Raw genomic sequence first — 14,280 nt, forward strand, 5'->3', positions numbered from 1 at the left:
TTACCTTTGTGGTTTATCCACCTAAAAGTGCGAAAGGAATTCACTTTCCTCATAAATGAAGATAGAGTATTGGTGTCTTCTGCAAAGTTGCAGAAAAGTGCATTGTTGGAAAGTTCGACGAACAAATCGTTACCTTGTTTACTCAACTTTCAGAGATAAGTGCCATTTTTGTGGAAATAGGTTTTTCGATATAACTTTTTCTAGGGATCTGTTGGAATTTTCATGTGTTCTACTAAGCTGCTCTTTGTAACGAAATACACCTCGTTCTGCTTGTTTCTTCTCACTGGGATAACGCTGGAACAGAGCCTGCATCTCAACTCAAAAAGACTTCTTGGAGGAGTCCTTGGAGAAATTCTTGAGGGAAGCACGGGAGGAATTCCTGAAGTGGTAAATTCCACATCTGAGGTTCCTACACACAAAATTGTATGCTGTAAAATCTTTAAATATTTCTACAAAGCTTCCTGCTATGATTCCTTCAGGGATTTCTACGAGGATTTCTCCTGAAACTTAACGTTATATTTGCACAGTTATTCTTGCCGGAAGCCCACATGAGATTCATCAGGGAATCTTGCTGAGATTACTCAAGGAATGCATCTGGGATTCGCTCATGAGTTGCTGGTGGAATCTACCAGAGAGTCTTGTTGGAATTCCTCAGGCAAATCCCGTTGGTAATCCTCCTGGAATTATTGTTGGACTCCTGAGAGCGATTACTGAAGAAATCCCAGCTTATATTGTTTGAGAAATTCCTGCAATAATTCTTGGAAAAATCTTGGTGGGAATATCTGAAGAAATCTTATCAAGAATTTCAGTTAAAGTTCCAAAATAAATTCCTAGAGATATCTCTGAAAAATCTCTGGCGAATTGAAGAAGGATATTTCTAAAGGAATCTTTGGAGGAATCACAGCCAGATTTGTATAGGAATTCTTGGAGAAACATCTGAGGCAATCTCAGCAATTTTTTTTAAAGAAAGCTCATCAGGAATTTGTGGATGAATTCCAAGAGGATTTCTTCAAAGGCTTTCGCTTGGATTCCTCCAAGAGTACCTATTGACATTTCTCTGTCAATTACTCCAAAAGTTCCATCGGGAATTTCTTAAGGAAATACTCTAGGAATACCCACTGGGATTCCTGTAAAAGTTCTCTCCGTAAATTCTACAGGAATTTTTCAAAATATTCCTCCAGAAATTTCACTTTAAATTTCCCCAAAAATGCCTTCTGGGTTCCTCATGTCGTGACTCCAGCAATACCTCTTGGAATTTATCCAAGAATTCCACTGGGATTATCGCTTGACATTCTTGTTGGATTCCTCGAATTATTCATCCAGCAACCACTGGTATAACTTAAATGTGGGTTCCTCCAGAACTTGACCCATAGTTTTTTTTTCTTCAGGAATTCCTTCAGAATTTCTCTAGGGATTCTTCCAAGAATGACTTAAGAGATTTTTCCAGGAATTCCTCTTCGTTTCTTACTAGAAATCCTTCTTGGGTTCTTTTGAGAATTTATGTTCATGTTGCTCATATAATGCTGATAGGATTTCGCCAGGAATTCGTAGTGGGAATCTTCTTAGAAATCTTGTTAGAATTCCTTGAGCAATTCCAAATTCCAAAGCAATTTTAAATCAATGGAAAAATCTCAGCACAATTTTTCAGTAGAATCTGATCAGGCATTCCTGAAAGAATTCTAATTTCATAAAATACTTTCCCTGAAATTTCGCCAGGATTTGTATAGGAATTCTTGGAGAAACATCTGAAGCAATCCCAGAAAATTTTTTAGAGAAATCTCATCAGGAATTTGTGGATGAATTCCAAGAGGATTCCTCCAAAGGCTTTCGAAAGCGAAATTTCGCTTGGATTCCTCCAAGAGTACCTATTAGCATTTCTCTGTCGATTACTCCAAAAGATCCTTCGGGAATTTGTTAAGGAAATACTCTAGGAATACCCACTGGAATTCCTGCGAAAGTTCTCTCCGTAAATTCTATAGGAATTTTTAAAAAAACTCCTCCACAAATTTACCTTAAATTTTCCCAAAAATGCTTTCTGGGGTTCCTCATGTCGTGGCTCCAGCAATACCTCTTGGAATTTATCCTAGAATTGCACTGGGATTATCTCTTGACATTCTTGTTCGATTCCTTGAATTATTCATCCAGCAATCACTGGTATATGTGGGTTCCTCCAGAACTTGACCCATAGTTTTTTTTCTTCAGGAATTCCTTCAGAATTTCTCTAGGGATTCTTCCAAGAATGCCTTTAGAGATTTTTCCGAGAATTCCTTTTCGTTTTATTACTAGAAATCCTTCTTGGGTTCTTTTGAGAATTTATGTTCATGTTGCTCATATAATGCTGATAGGATTTCGCCAGGAATTCGTAGTGGGAATCTTCTTAGAAATCTTGTTAGAATTCCTTGAGCAATTCCAAATTCCAAAGCAATTTTAAATCAATGGAAAAATCTCAGCACAATTTTTCAGTAGAATCTGATCAGGCATTCCTGAAAGAATTCTAATTTCATAAAATATTTTCCCTGAAATTTCGCCAGGATTTGTATAGGAATTCTTGGAGAAACATCTGAGGCAATCCCAGAAAATTTTTTAGAGAAATCTCATCAGGAATTTGTGGATGAATTCCAAGAGGATTCCTCCAAAGGCTTTCGAAAGCGAAATTTCACTTGGATTCCTCCAAGAGTACCTATTAGCATTTCTCTGTCGATTACCCCAAAAGTTCCTTCGGGAATTTGTTAAGAAAATACCCACTGGAATTCCTGCGAAAGTTCTCTCCGTAAATTCTATAGGAATTTTTCGAAAGACTCCTCCACAAATTTACCTTAAATTTTCCCAAAAATGCTTTCTGGGGTTCCTCATGTCGTGGCTCCAGCAATACCTCTTGGAATTTATCCTAGAATTGCACTGGGATTATCTCTTGACATTCTTGTTCGATTCCTTGAATTATTCATCCAGCAATCAGTGATATAACTTATATGTAGATTCCTCCAGATTTTGACCTATAGCTTTGTTTTCTTCAGGAATTCCTTCTGATCGAGCAAGTGGTAGGTGGAAGGCTCGATTTCGCACGACAAATTGATTATAAACTTCGTTTCACATATTTTATTTCTATAAGAACTATCACAGTACAGAAATACATCTAGCTTAGCCTACGTTGTGGTATAGATAGATTATACATTGTAAATATTGAGGTGCATATAAGATGTAGTGGTATATGACGGTAGGGTCCTGCACCGATAGCGTTTAGTCCGAACATACACCCCGCCTTGAAGTGAGAACTTCAACAAATCGCTGCTAATGCCAGCATACATCTGTGTCTTGGTCATCTTCAGAACAGGCGAGCTACCAAATGAGTTATATTCCGTTGATCCACTGACGCAGGGGCCACGGAGCCAGACGAAAAACGAACTAATGGCAAGCTAATTCTTCAAAGATGTGTCCAGATTGGAAATCAGGAAAGACGCTGTGAGAAGCACACATTCACATCCAATCTATATTCGACTCCAAGCCAAGCGGGTATCACTTTTCGCATCGAGCAGATGAATTGACGAACCACTTGTATGCTGCAGCAGGCATTGTTGACTTCTCTACCATTGTTTGCGGCACCGACGGCGCGTAGGTTCAGTCGTTAAATTTCTTGATCCATCACAGCTTTGTCGCACGGCCAACTGGTCACGGCACCATATGATCGAGCAAGTGGTAGGTGGAAGGCTCGATTTCGCACGACAAATTGATTATAAACTTCGTTTCACATATTTTATTTCTATAAGAACTATCACAGTACAGAAATACATCTAGCTTAGCCTACGTTGTGGTATAGATAGATTATACATTGTAAATATTGAGGTGCATATAAGATGTAGTGGTATATGACGGTAGGGTCCTGCACCGATAGCGTTTAGTCCGAACACCTTCAGAATTTCTCTAAGGATTCTTCCAAGAATGCCTTTAGAGATTTTTCCGAGAATTCCTTTTCGTTTTTTTACTAGAAATCCTTCATGGGTTCTTTTGAGACTTTATGTTCATGTTGCTCCTGTTATGCAATGGGAATCTTCTAAGAAGTCTTGTTATAATTCCTTGAGCAATTCCAAATTCTAAAGCAATTTTAAATCAATGGAAAAATCCCAGCACAAATTTTTAATAAAATATGATCAGGCATTCCTGAAGGAATGCTAATTTCATAAAATATTATTCCTGCAATTTCTCTAGGAATGCCTACAGGGTTCTTCCGAAAATTCCGCTTTGGATTCCACCGGGATTTCTTTCTGGAATTCTTCAAAGTCCTGTTAAAGTTCTTCCAGGATCTCTGCTCTCATATTTTCAGAGATTTTTTCAAGGATTCCTCTAGAAATTCCTCTTGCAATGATTACAGCAGGGATTCTTTCAAAACTCCTTCGGGAATGTCTTCAGGAGTTCATGCTGAGATTTTTAAGCATTTAACAGTAATATTTCCAATAATAGCTCTTGAGAATCCTCCAAGAAACCCAGAAAAAAATCCTAGAGGATTCGTTCCTGAAATGTTTAGAGAAACTCCTGCAGCAGTCCTGGAGCAATTTCAGCAGTAGTTCCTTAAATATTCTTAAGAGGATTTCCAGAAGGAATTCCTAATTTCTACAGAAATCTATGAATAAGTTACAGCAGGTTACTGGAGAAAACCCAGCAAGAAATTCCTAGTGGTAATGCCAGGAGAATTCTTGAGATTCCCTAGAGGAATCCCCAGAGGAATTCCTAGAGGAGTTCCTAGAGGAAAATTTTTGGAGGAAATATAGGAGAAATTTTTTGCAGAATTCATGGGGAAATCCCTTCAGATGTGTCAAGAAAATTTGTTGAAGGTATTCTTAGAGAAATCACTGGAGGAATTATTGCTGATTATATTGAAAGATTAACAGGAGAAATTCCAGAAGAAACCCTTGAAGGTATTTCCTCAGCAATCAGCGAGAATCTCCTACAGGAACACATCAGGTATTCCTGGAGGCATTCATTTAGAATTTTTTGGAGAAATCCGCTTGGAATTCCCTAACTAGCTTTGCGTGTAATTTTCTCAACAAACACGAGAAAAAGAAGGATGGAAGAGGGGCACGGCCTCCTGTTTCATCCCGCGCTTTCTCGTGTTTATCAAGAGAATGAGTGAGAAAATTAGAAAATGTTAGCTATGCCAATGAGAACTCCTCCGCAAATGTCTAATGGGATTCTCCAAGCAGTTTTTATTAGATTGATTCAGAGGATTCTCCAAGGAATTCTTCCAGAGTTTTTTTTTTTCAAGGATTCTTTTAAATTTTATTTGGAGTATCACCAGAAACTCATATAAAAATTTCTCCAGGAATTCTTTATTGGATTTCTCAAACGATGCCTTGAGAATTTCTAGCATAAATTGCCTGAGAAAAATTCTACCAGAAATTTCAGAATTCTTCTCATGTGGTGGCGAAAGGCATCACCTCAGAATAGCAGCAGCCAAGGCAGAAGCATCAGTGCTGCTAATAAAACAAAACAATGAGTCGTTAGTCGGATCACTCATTGATAATGATATAAGAGAGTGGGGCGGGGGTCTGTGATTATGTCACGAACTATGTATTAGGTATGGGAAAATATTTTACGAAGGACGAGGAGGGGAAAAAAATTGACCAAAAATGCTACGCCATTTATGGACGCTCCCCAATAACTTTTTTTCACAAACATCTAATCGTTTTGCGATCGTCGAAAGAATGATTCATAAGTGACGTTTCTGCGAGAAACGTTGATCTATTTGAATTTAGGAGACTAGGGGCTACCTATGGGATGTTTTATCTGAATTATAGTTTTACCGATGGCGCTGATTTTTTTCATAGTTTATATTGAACCTACATGGAATCTAAAAAGTTGACTGGAGCAAGAATTTGATATTTGTCACATATGAATGCATAACAGTCCTAATCATCAAACAAAAATATAACAGTTTTTTTTTCCCTGACATGTGTGCTGTTCGGGCATGATGCATGATTCCTGGAAGAATTACTATATGAATTGAATTGAACAAGCACTACTAGAAACAGATGGGGTATCTCACGCTCCCATATTCATCCTATTCGAAAACAAGCGATTACGGCACCGATTGATTCCGTTCTTTTTTGTTTTCATGCGTGCTCACTAGTGTGGGTCATCAGAACCGTTTTCTCAGATCCAAGCTTTTTTGGTTCCGTTTCGGGTCCTGTGTATCTGTGCAAAATTTGAGCACGATCGGTTGCGTCTACACTTTGCGCATTGCAATTGAAATTTGAATGGGATTGTGTAAGGGAAAACATACTTTTTGCATTTTTGTCATAAGTTGAAAAAGTTGGTCTAAAACTTTTTAATCAATACTGTAAAATGATAGCCTAGGGTGTCCTGAAAAACTTTGTTGAAGACCGCAAAGCGATCCAATGCTTGTGAAAATAGTTATAACCAACGAACCGCATGCATGTGTTTATGTTTTAACATGTAAAGGAATAACAATAGCAAAAAAATCATGCTGTTTCGCCAAGCAATGCCAACGCTATAACTTTTTTCATAAGCATCAGATCACTTCGCGGTCTTCGACAAAGTTTTTCAGGACACCCTATGCTATGTTTTCACTTTATCGGTTACATGGTTTTAGAAAAATTTGAGCTTGTTATGAGAGAAATGCAAAATAGTGTGTTTTCCCATGTAAAACCCCATACAAACTTCAAACGCGATGCGCAAAACGTAGACACAACCGATCGTGCCTAAATTTTGCACACTTATTTGGGCCCTGAAATGGGATCAAAAAAGCTTTGATTTGATGGGATAGCATTGAATTTTTAATTTTTCCATGTAAACGATGACCCACTCTAGTGCTCACTCCTAACAAAAAATACAAAAATAAGAAACAAAACAAACAACGCCCCAGCCATCAATTTGGTTGCTATATCGAAATTGCAACTGAAATAGTCACACATATATAGCACCAAAGAAATCGTATTCAATGCACGAAACAGGCATAAACATACTAGAGTGGAAGCCATATCGAAACATATATACGATTACTGCGATTCCATCTAACATAATTTACGATTTATCGAAAAATTACTACGATTTCGCCGATTTCATCCGTCTAAATATACGATTATGCATGATCTTATTACGATTGAGAGTACCAATATACGACTCAAGGTTTTCAAATAAAAAAAAACAATTGGTGTTCAGTGGGAATCGAACTTAGGTCCTTTGATTGAGAAGTGCGCGTTATCTCTATTGGCTATATTGCCAAGTTGAAAATAGAGAGTTCGAAGTGAATGGCATGAAAAGAATAAAAATTAGCATGATACGGTGCGGGACGTGTGGTGGTAGCGTTGATGTTGTGCATTGAGTGGCACCAAAAGTGGAGCCGTGCAAGAGGCCCGGAATTCACATCGTTGTTGGAACTATACATCACTTATTGTAAGTCATCTGCTAGTATGAAAACCTATATATTTGGTTGAAATTATTGCTACCATGGTTGGAATGTGTCAACAACAACAAAAATACAAATTTGTGATGAATACCATTTTTTTCTTTTTCTCCATCATACAAATATGTAAACGAAACCATTAACGATTTCCGAGATTAAGATTCGACTATTAAAAGTGCAGTAACAATCATATGCGACTATAAAAATGAATATACGATTTCTACGATTTCATTCACTTCGTATACGACGCAAGTGTGATGCAAACGATCAGTATACAACATTGTTATAGTTGTATACGATTTTACCGATTTTCACCATACCTTTAGGTAGCAAGCTCGATTTAGCAGATTCATATACGATCATCAAGAAATCATATATACGATGCTAGCGAACTTGCAGCTTGACACTAAGAATGTATGTTTTTTTTCACGATTCTCTCCGATTCTGTGCGATCCTACCGATAGTATCTCGCACCTTTTATGATCGGAGACGACTATATGAAACAAAATCGCAATTGAAATTTAATTTGGCATGAAATGCGATTTTACGCAATCATTGTCAACAAATATACACATTATTATACAATTCTGATTCAATATATGGAAATATACGATTTTTTCCACACAATGATTTACGATATGTGGTTGGCTACCCGAGCAGATGAGAATACCAAGTTAATAAATACGAAATCACATAACCTGTTTTTATATCTTTTTTTGTTATAATTAAATTATCAAGGCATAGCTTTTCTATAACAAATTTTGTTGGACAATCTCATTTTGTTATAATCAAGCTATTGATATACATTAACTAAATTACCTACATTTAAATAACATGTTTTGTTGTACTATTGATCAACTTTTCAGCAATAATACAACAGTAACAAATTTTGAAATCACAGCAACAATTCGACGATTATGACCTGTCCCTTTGTGTTGATCCATTTTTGTATTCAGGTTAAAAGGAAATTTCTGAACGACTTCTTTTAAGAATTCTTGGAGATGTCTTCAAGAGAACTCCTGGTACAATTTTCTTAGAAATTCCGAAAGCAATTCATCTGAGTAATTTTTAGAATTTTTGGCAAAATCTTTTGGAAAGCACCTGGAGAAACATTCTGAAAAACTCCTGATGAAATCCTCAAAGAAATTCTCTGAGAAATTTTAAGATGAACTTCAGGACTTTTGATCACAGGAGATTCTGAAGAAATCCTTGAAGGGATTCTATGCAGGATTCTGGAGGAATTTCCAGAGGAGTCTTTGAAAATCCATGAAAGATTCCGTCGAAGAACTCTCGGAGAAATTTCTGGAATATTTTTGAAGTAATTTATGGAAAAGTTAAGATCAAATCTGTCGACGAATTTCTGGAAGAATTTTATGACAAAGTCACTTGACAAGCACAAAAGGAGTTTTTGACAGAATCCTTAGAGAAATAAATAGAGGAATTTTAGAAAAAAATATTGCAAACATTTCTAGTGAAAGTCCTGTAGGAATCATCAGAGGAAGTTCAAGAGAAATAATAGCAAATTTTTTGGCAGAATCCTTATAGAATCCAGGAGGAATATTCGACATAATTCCAGAATCCAGGGAAAATCGGAGAAATTAAAACAAAATTTCCAGAAAAGTTGTAATAATCTGTACAATATTTGCAATATCCCAAAAATTTTCTGCAAACTGTTGAGCATTCTAAAAATTCTTCAGTTTCTACGCTAAAAAAAAAACAAAACAAAAGTAACAAATTGCTATCAACGATCAAACTTTTTCAAATACACGTGTTGATTTCAAAACCGTGCTCCGAAAACAATTAAAGTAGAACAGTATATGGATTACAGGTTTATATCGAAGCTCGTCATATTTGATAATATAGAAATTATTGCGACATTTGCACCCATTTAGACTCGGCCGAAATTCATTATCATCACAGTCGAATTTCGCACACGACTTCGCAGCGGCTGGCATACACAAGTTCGGTTGAGTTCATGACAGGGGCGTCGGATGCACAACAGGTAAACAAAACAAGTTTGATTAGTGTGAAATTACGCTGAGAAATGAAGATTCAGTGGATTCTCAAATTATCACAGTTGTCTAAACATCTATGAGAAACCCAATACTAAAGTTCGATTATCTTGCGACTTCAAATCTCTTAGAAAGAATTAAAAGCTGAATATAGTATTCTTCGATCATTTGAAAATATTTCTTACGTCAGAGTCAGTAAGCCTCGTTGGATAAATGTACGACTCGTGCTGAAGAAATAAACTTTTCGCAACTCGTTACATAAATAACTATTTCGATAGTGTTTATAATTTTGAAATTTTTATTATTTTTTTTTGTGTGTTCCTTATTTATTTTTGTCCCCCCTCGTACCTGATGAGAGGTCTCGGACATAAAAGAATAATATTTGCATCGGCCTAAGTATTATAACTCGTTACTAAATACGAGTTTGATATCATAGCAAATTCTGCTCTCCGATTACTATCAATAACATATTGATATCAAAATTGGTTATGGAAATATTTACAAATTCACTGTTATTAAGTTGTTATTGAAACTAACAAAACAAGTTATTGAAATGGTTTTCCAGGAACATTTTTTTGTTATGGAATTTGTTATTTTGCTGCTTATGACAGACAAGTTTATAACACAATATGTTATGGTAATAACTTGAAAATAATCGATTTTATTATTCAGTTATTTTGCCCAAATAACACAGCTCCTTATGCTGTTGCTATTCCCTTCTGCTCGGGTAGGGCTTCAATCCTTTGATTTTCGTAGGATGAAAATGGGAGCCACATGCTTAATAAGGGAACCAGTACCCTATTTAATTAATATTAATCAACGATATTTCGATGTCGAATGACACGATGTTTGGGAAATCTGAAAACGTGGCAAGGAAGAGCGAATTTACTTTCTTTGTAATTCAATAAACTCCAACTAAACTAAAAATGAATGGCTTTGAATTGCGTTCAAATTAAATTCATCCAGGTCCACTTGGTACAAAAATTTATAATTTCCAGGTCAGAGTCACACAGAAGCGTAAAACTAAAGATCCTTTGTACTGGCAATAATGGTGTGCCTTGAAATTCAATTTAGAAACAATGTTGTCCCGCTTCCATTTTGCCACAACCATCCATTGGTTCCGTTACTCGCCCATCTCACGCTCCAGCATAAAGGATTCACTAAACGGTCTGCAGCCAAAATAGAAGAAAACAAAAACCGTCCGCAACTTACCTCTCGAAAAAGTCTCTTCTCCTATGTACAATGGCTTCACCAGCGTTGCATAAGAGGAAACTGCACATTTTCCAAGTATTTTACACCGTCGAGAGTCAAAACTGACACAGCAGCAACAGCTACAACCTCAGAGACACCACCGCAATACATAGGAGAACAAACCAAACGCAATTCGTGCTCAACCGACTCGGGATTTCGCTATTTTCATGCACAAAGCCCGCTATTTCTTCCTCGAAATTATTTTCCTTCACTTTTTCTTCGCGACGCTTTCTTCTTCGCTGCTCTGCACACAGCGCAGCACTCGTTAATTTTCTTTTAATTATCAGTTCACCAAATTGGAATGAATTTTTTAGCACTGTGTCACACTCGCTCGCGACTTGGCACTTTCTTCGTTTGATTTAGCCACCGCTTTCGCTCCTTGGGGCTGACACTCCTGGCTTCATTTCTCCATTCTCCATAGCACAATGTGTTCACTTTTTTTTTGCTTTCACTTGCTTTCTTCACCGCTGCACATTTCCCCGCACTGAATCTTCTTGCTTGCTGGTTAAAGTACGTTACGTAACGGCCACAGCAATTCCTGCCAATTCGATTGGCATTAAATCTTCGGAATTCCAACAAATCTGTCACCGATATCTATTTGCAATAAATCCTCACTTCTATCCTTCACTGTTCATTGTATCTGTGTCATTCCATCTGGTCACCTGGTGGCACTGAAAATAGATTTAAAGATTTATAGCGTTATTGAATTGCACTCAAGTTGGATTCTCCGTACACATCTTGAAACTCGTCTCACTCACAGCCAATAAGCTCGCACGTCAAACAATCTTCAAACCATCGGAAAGCTTCCGAACCATCCAATCTCAGCCAACATCTAGCACCACCACCATCTTCTGCAGCTTCTTTCCCCGTTTTCACCTCGTCAGGGCAGTACGGGGCCGCCAGAGGAATGGTAGAAAGCCAGCGAAACTTTGCAACTATTTCTTCTGGGAAATGTCCCCACATTCACCCCTAGGAACCCCCGTCCCCAACGCACAGATAAGATCTCTCGGAGTCATCGTCGTCGGTGCAGAGTAGTTTACAAATTTTCACAAATCGTCAAGAAAAATTGAACTTTCTCACTTGTACGGTTTGCAGTCAACGGACTGCACGACCGACCGACCGACCGCTGGAACGCAAAGAACGAATCAGAAGTTTCACGCTTAAATCAAATAAACGACTTTTCCGAGAGGTTCGGCGAGGGGCGGGCACACAACCGTAGTACGACGGAGGCTAGGTAGCGTACCGTGCGTCCCCATAGTCGTACAACAACGCAACGGGAACACGTGCGCGCGGAAGATCTCCAATATACGGTGCGGTGCCGCTGCAGTGAGGGCAGAGAAGCACGAGATAAGAGTTTAACAAATGGTTTTTCTAAAAGTTCACTTCGATAGACGACCACCTTGGCGAGTGTGCCCCTTTGATTGTGGGGGGACGGACTGACTTCGAGACGAGAGTATCAACCGACCAACCGACCATAACCAGCCCAACTGACTGAGCGTAGGTAACAGTGTGTGAGGCGAATGCTGAGGAGTTTTGCGTTGACAAATCATTTCGATACACAACACCCGTTGGCGCGGCGGTGGGTGACTGCGAGGATGAGTTCCAGAGATGGAAGTTTGCTCTCAACACGGATTTCTCCCGCAAGAGGTTAGTGTATGGGAAAGTGAGAGACAGTGTGCGTGATGGTGAGATAACGATGCACGGAAGTGATGCTAGAATTCTCGGTAGTACAGCTTCACTTATCCGTGGTTGAGATTCAAGATATTACTGCACAATTCGGGAATTCAACCTATAATTCCTTCAAGGATTCCACCAATGATTCCTTCCGGAATTTTTCATGGAATTTCGTCCCAAATTCCTCCTGGGATTCTTTCAAAAATGTCTTCAAGAATTCCTTCCGGATTTCTTTTGATATTTCTCCCTGGATTCCTTGACGCTATCTCTGCAAGATTCCTTCACAAACTCTTGGGATAACTTCCGGAATTTCCTCTGATATTCCATTCAGGATTCCTCTTAGGATTTCTTCGGGAATTCCACCTGGGGTACTTTCAGGAATTCCGTTTGGGATACCTTCAGAAATTCTTCCAGGAATTCCTTCAGAAATTCCTCCACGGATTCTTCGAGGAATTCTTCACGGATTTCTTCAGGAGTTCCTCCACAGGTTCTTACGGGAGTTACTCCCGAGACTCCTCCAAGTATTCAGGAATTTCTGTATCTGCAGGGATTCCTTCAAGAACGCTTTTTTGACGAATATTAGGAAATTCTCCCGGGATTCCTTCAGCAGTTCATTCTAAAATCCTTCAGAAATCCATCGAGAATTGCTCCAAGTATTTTTTCAGTAATGTCATGTGGAATTTCATCTGGAATTGATTGGAGTAATCCTTCAAGGAATCTTTCAGATGTTCCTCCTGGAATTTCTTCAGAAATTTTTCTTTTGATAACTTCAAGGATTCCTTCTGGAATTCTGTCTAGTATTCCATCAGAAATTTCTTCTAGTTTTTATTATGGAAATTCCACCTGGGATTCTTTCGGGAATTCATTTGGGATTTATTGAGAAATTCGAGGAATTCATTTATGGATTGCTCCACGGATTTCTGCAGAAATTCCTCCACAGATTCTTTCAGGAATTATTTTCAGGATTCTTCCAACGATTCCTTCAGGAATTCCTGCAGAGATACCTTCACGATTGCGTCTTGGGATAACTTTAGGAACTTGAAATCCTTCAGAAATTTCTTTTGGGGTTCCATCAGTCATTCGATCGGGAATTCCTTTAGGTATTTCTTCAGGAATTTCACCTGGGGTTCCTTTTGGCATTGATTGGAGAAATAATTCAGTGGATTCCTTCAGAAATTACTCCTGGAATTTCTTCAGGAATTTTTCTTGAGATTACTTCAAGGATTTTTTCAAGAATTCCATCAAGGATCCCTTCAGAAATTCCTTCGGAAATTCCACCTGGGATTCCTCCCGGAGTTCACGATAGATTACTTCAGGAACTCTTCCCGAGGTTCCTTTAGGAATTATTACCGTGAGGAATTCCACAAACTTTCTGTGGGATAACTTCAGGAATCTCTTCTGAGATTCATTCAGGAATACTTCTTGGGATTCCTTCGGGGATTCTACAGGAATTCTTCCCTTAATTTCTTCAGAAATCCCGTCACAGATTCCTTCGGGGAATCCACCTGAGATGCCATCGGGAATTTCTTCATTTCTTGCTATTACTGAAGGAAAATTTTCTGGAATTCCTCCCAGAATCGCTGTAGCAAATCCTCTTTATTTTGTATCAATGATGTCTTTTATAATTTTTTCAAGAATTCCCACCAAATTTTTTCCGTGATTTCATAAGGGTGTAACACGCCAGCCTGCGAGTTTGTCGGGTTTAAAGTAAGGCAGCCCTGTCGTCGTAAAATTCGAGCTTCTTAGTCGTTTAATGGTGGGGTGGGCGCTGCTACACAACACAGTTGATAAGGGCGCCAGCGATTGCAAATCCGATAGAAATGTTGCTAAACACAATAATTACTATTTTAAGTGTATAGTATGCTGACAGGAAATATATAAAGCGATACAATATCTTAACAATATAGCAATTATTAAAATATTTTT

The 14,280-nt window shown here is 38.2% G+C and overlaps 1 protein-coding gene across 5 annotated transcripts in view; it reads right to left on the reverse strand.

Moving 5' to 3' along the window:
* LOC109415821 (cyclic nucleotide-gated cation channel alpha-3) overlaps window positions 1–14,280 on the reverse strand; it is a 571,815-nt gene that overhangs the window by 414,479 nt on the left and 143,056 nt on the right. For all 5 annotated transcript variants that reach the window (XM_062853068.1, XM_062853069.1, XM_062853067.1 and 2 more), the window contains exon 2: window positions 10,642–11,351. The gene's annotated coding sequence lies outside the window, so the exon portion shown is untranslated. The remainder of the gene's footprint in view (window positions 1–10,641; window positions 11,352–14,280) is intronic.

This window comes from Aedes albopictus, chromosome 2 (assembly GCF_035046485.1).
Source record: "Aedes albopictus strain Foshan chromosome 2, AalbF5, whole genome shotgun sequence".
In the NCBI taxonomy this organism is placed as follows: Eukaryota; Metazoa; Arthropoda; class Insecta; order Diptera; family Culicidae; genus Aedes; species Aedes albopictus.